The sequence below is a fragment of the Chiloscyllium plagiosum genome, chromosome 28 (genome assembly GCF_004010195.1).
Source record: "Chiloscyllium plagiosum isolate BGI_BamShark_2017 chromosome 28, ASM401019v2, whole genome shotgun sequence".
Classification (NCBI taxonomy): domain Eukaryota; kingdom Metazoa; phylum Chordata; class Chondrichthyes; order Orectolobiformes; family Hemiscylliidae; genus Chiloscyllium; species Chiloscyllium plagiosum.
In genome coordinates this window covers 14,598,402-14,603,847 of record NC_057737.1, presented here as the reverse complement: position 1 = coordinate 14,603,847, position 5,446 = coordinate 14,598,402, and positions in this window count along the sequence as shown.

Sequence of the window (5,446 nt, the reverse complement as noted above, 5' to 3'; positions counted from 1 at the left end):
CTCACCTCCTTCTACCTATCCCAGCGCCCCTCCCCCAAACCCCCCTTACCTTTTATCTCAGCCCGCTTGGCACACCAGCCTCATTCCTGAAGAAGGGCTTATGCCCAAAATGTCGATTCTCCTGCTCCTCGGATGCTGCCTGTCCTGCTGTGTTTTTCCAGCACCACATTACTCTTACATTCTAGCTTTGTCTGCATCCCAAGTGCATCAGAATCTGGATTACTGGATTATTAGACTAGTAGCATTACCACAACACCACTACCTCCTCACTCCAAATTGTCTCTTGTGAAGGAGCGTTTTAACAATTGTCCTGACCAGGTTGGAAGAACTCTGGACAGTGTAAGGAGCAGGCCACAGTGTGACACTGGCAGCTATGAGGTCTAATAGCAGTGTGTCCATCTTCAGGGTCTTTTGAAACAATTTTTGATGCAGCTAGTGAGTGTCAGAAGATGATCACATGTGCTGTGCCACTATAGAAACCATCTTGGTTGACATCAAGGATGGTCTGTTCTTCTGGAGATATGCATCAGAGGACAACTAACTCAATGATCTTAAGGCTTGCAGAAAAGTAGTGAAAGCAGTCAATAGCTGAGACCTTTTCTATACTTTGGAAACATTTTTTGATTACTACACTTTTCGAGTGAGTTTGATCCGATGATCCTTGTGTAGAACTGAGTAAATCAAGCTTTAGCACAGTAGACACGAAGTTTTAATAATTTAGGTGCAGGGTTGCCACATCTTACTGTTTTACTGATACAACTTCTGTGATCTTGAAGGGATCAGGACAGCCATGCTCTGCGTGGTATACTTCCAAATAAACCTATTGGACTATAATCTGGTGCTGTGTGATTTTTAACTCTGTATGTTGTTGGCATTAGTTTTTTCAGTTCATTGCGGATTAGTTTCTTGTTCAGTTTCCAACAAATTCCTTGCTACATGGAATTGTTGTCTAGCAACATGGTTCAGGGTGACTGATGAGCAAGTTGGTGCCGGTAATTATTTGGTTTCTCCGAGATGTCCAATCAGGTTCCAGCGCTTCCAACTGCACTGAATAAAACTGAGCCCTCCTATCATTTTCTCCTCTCTGGTGTAACGTGCAGCATCAAGAGACTCTGTCTTGGCCTTTTGTATCAGGGTCACCAGGTGAATTACATTCCTTTAGGGACACTGCATTCTCTGTATCAAGACATGGAATAAAGATGGCTGATGCAAGCAGCTTTGTGAATGACATCACTAAAGTGCTCATATAATTCTTCCGTAGGTATGTTATGCATCGGTATAAATGTTACAATATGATATGATAAATGATAAAAAATCATAGAATCCCTATAGTGCAGAAAGAGGCCATTCAACCCATTGAGTCTGCACTGACCCTCTGAAGAGCACCCCATCCAGACCCAGCCCTCTCAACACTATCCCTGTAATCCCACATTTACTATGGGCTACTACACCTAGCCTAGACATCATTGGACACTACAGGGCAATTTAACATGGCTAAACTACTTAACCTGCACATCTTTGCATTCTGTGGGAGGAAACCAAAGTAGAACCATGCAGACACAGGGAAAATGTGTAAACTCCAAAAGGACAGTCATCCGAGGCTGGGATCAAACCCAGATCCTAGGTGCTTTGAGGCAGAAGTGCTACCCACTGTATCACCGTGCTGCCCAAGGTCCCACTGTATCACCGTGCTGCCCAAGATCCCACTGTATATTCACCAATCTGCTTTTCAGAAGTTCCATCAAATCCTCCTTGCAATGGTAGAGGAGTGAAAGGTAGAGACCAATGTGCTGACTATGTGAGGGATTGCCCAGGATTGGACACTGTGCTGGTGAGGAAAACCATCAAATGAACAGAGCCAGCACCCGGTCAGGTGAATACTTCCCACTCCATCTGGCCGAATGGAACATTCCCTGTTGCTTGAGTCTGTATCAGGCTGAGGTTGTTTCTAGAGGTATTCTCTAGGAGCTGTTCACCATCACTATCTGGTACTGAGTAATCCTGAACACTGCAATAGTTGTTGATATCTCCCACTCAGCTGGCTGGCTGAGGCAGTATTAGCAGAACTTGCTGTTCCCAGCTGGCACTTGGAACTGTTTGCACTTGGAGATGTACTTGGACATTCTTGCAGGATTAAAACTGCCAACTTGAATTGTATGTCAGAACTTGGGTGATGTCAAGACAGCTCCATTGGCAAAATGGGATAGCGTTTAGAAGGATGAAAGGTAGATCTGTTTGAAACTTACAGAATACTGAGAGGCCTGATAGAATGAAAATGGAGAAGATGTTTCCACCGGTAGGAGAGAGTAGGACCTGAAGGCATGGCCTCAGAGTGAGGGGACAACTCTTCATAACTGAAATAAGAAAGCATTTCTTCCGCCAGAGGGTAGTTGCTCTGCAGAACTCATTGCTGCAGAGCGTTGTGGAGGTCAAGTCATTGTGTGTGTTTTAAGACAGGAATAGATTGGTTCTTGATTGGTAAAAGGATCAAGGTTTACAGGGAGAAGGCAGAAGAATGGGTTTGAGAAACCTTTCAGGCATGACCGAATGGTGGAACAGACTCAATGGACTCAATAGCCTAATTGTGCTCCTATGTCTTATGGTCTTATGGCACAGCTGTATTTAGCATAAGGGAAGTAGCAATGTAGGTCAAAGTCTTTGCTATAATAACAAACCGTTTCTTCAGTTCCAATATGGGTCAGTCCTAGGTAAATGATGTCAATGAGTGGGGAGTGGGGAGGGATGACATCTAATGAAACTTGGTGGCTAACAAACCCTCAATATTAAGTTGTAAAATTCAGAGAGCATGTCCGGTGAGCATAAAACCACAGAGTTGTTCACCAGAGAATAGTCTTTCTCGAGTGTTTGGGTTTCCATAAGAGGGCTGTTTCAGAGCCCTTTAGTTTTATCTTGAATTTATGTCTGCTGGTGGGATCATTTGCTTCCATGGGGTGGCTGAGTACAGATGGTGAGGGGAGTGAGAATGTGGCATGTTATATGCATTAATACTTTTATGGCTTTATCGATACTCCATTGATAGTGTAGCTTTCACAAATTCTGTACATCTCAAAGCACTTAAGCCAATCAAATACCTTTGAAACCGAAACATTGACTTCTCCACCTCCTGATGCTGCCTGGCTTGCTGTGTTCTTCCAGCCTCTTGCCTGTCTACATAGGAAATGCAGAGGCCACTTTGTGCACAGCAAGATCTCACCAACAGTAATGTGATGATAACCAACTAATTTGGGAGAGTGGGGACAAACATAGCCAGAATGGAAATATCAATGATAACTCAATGTTTTTCTTCTTAGATTGGATCTGTAATGCCCACATAATATTTGAATTCTATGGGAAAATGAAGATGACCAATCACAAATGATGAATAAAATGCAGAAAGATTTACTGTTGATTTGATTTATTATTGTCATATGTACCAAGATACAGTGAAAAGTATTGTTTTGTGTGCCAACCAGATAATACATACCTTCTAGAAGTACAACAGGGTAATAAAACACAATGCAGAATACAATGAAACAGCTGCAGAGAAGGTGCAGAGAAAGATCAACTGGGAGAAAATGAGGACTGCAGATGCTGGAGCTCAGAGTCGAGTCTGTAGTGCTGGAAAAGCACAGCAGGTCAGACAGCATCCAAGCTGCAGGAGAAACCTGATGAAGGGCTTATGCCTGAAACGTCGATTCTCCTGCTCCTCGGATGCTGCCTGACCTGCTGTGCTTTTCCAGCACTATGTGGTCTGCTTTCCCAAGGCAGTGGGAAGTATAGAGAGAGTCAATAGAAAGAAGACTGCGGTGGACTGCATGGGTTACATTCACAACTCTCAGTAATTTCTTGCGGTCTGGGACAGAGCGGTTGCCATACCAAACTGTGATGCATCCGAGATAGGGGACTTTCTATTATGCATCCATAAAAGTTGGTAAGAGTTACTGTAGGCATGCAAAATTTTCTTAGCACTCTGAGAAAATAGAGGGGCAAGAAAGAGTTGCATCAATATATTGCAATTATCTTTCAGGATATATCAAAGTACGTTTGGAATCACGTGAAGGACAGCAGCCAATTTGCACGGTCCCTGCAATGTGATGATAAGTTGATAACCTCATGTTTAGGAATTTGTCATGCAATAAAGAACACCAGAGGGAATTCCCCAACAAACTAGTGTTGTGGAATCTTTCACATCCACCTCGAAGAGTATTTGTAGTCTTCATGAACATTTCAACAAAAAGACGCTAGTTCAAATAGTGTATCACTCCTACTGCACAGCACTGAAGTGTCAGCCTGGATTGTATGTTAAATCTCTGGAGTGGGATGTGAACCCACAGACTTGTGACTCAGAAGTAAGTATGCCACAAACTGAGTCATCTTTAAACTAAAATGCAAATGTTAGCTTTGGAAATTCACTTGAGATTTGATGCACCATTTAGTAAAACATTTGACAAAATCAGGAAACCAATATATTATAGAAGTTACTTTTGAAGATGTATCGCAACTGCTGCATATTGCCAAATATGCAATTTAAATGCAGTAGTACAAGAACCAGGCAAGATGAACTAGGAAAATTAATGCTACAATATAAATATGAATTTATAATTTAAATATTTTAAACTTATATTTTATAAATATATTATATGAAGATGATACAGGCCACATAAAATTGTCTGTAGTGTAACTAATTGTGCAATTTTTGTGTAACAAGAAGACGTTGCCTTTATATTTTATTTCTGAATCTCTAAATTAAACTGAAGGCTGCTTCACTTTGCTGTTTCAAAATAAAAGAGAGGAGGATTTCTGGCTGCAGAAAAAAAACAATAGCTGTTAATTAATCAACTGAAGCTTTTAAAAAAGTGCTTTGGTGCTCATTGAATGTGAACCAAAATGTAACTTCCACTTATTTTAATACAAGTAAGTGTACCATTAACCACTAGAAAGACAGCAGTTCACATCTTTGATTCATCAAGGTGTACTCTTGTTTACTTACCTTTTGTTATTGTACTGATAATATCTTGTTGATCTCTCTGGTTTCTGTTTTATCTAAATAAGTCTGCGTAGTAGTTTAGCTAGTACACAGTGACTATTTATTGCAAATCTTCCACTTCATGAGGTCACAGAAGAATGCAGTGAGTATCCCAAACAATCTTCAGGAAGCAATTTGTCCCAATTTAGCTATACTGAGATAGTGTTTCACATTAAAGTGGCCAACAAGTGTTTCAAGCTGCAAGTGTTTTGGAATTTTTCTACGTTGCTTCTTACCTTAAAACTCAATGCTCACTTCATAAACCCAGATAAGTTTCTGAAGGAGTATGGTTAGAATGTAGACAATATGTACAACACAGAAAGAGATTGTATGATTAAAATAGTCATTGCCAAAGTTCATACTTCCCACAAGCCTCTGCTACAGTTCTTTATCTAGCCTCTTTAACATTTCCTTTTATTT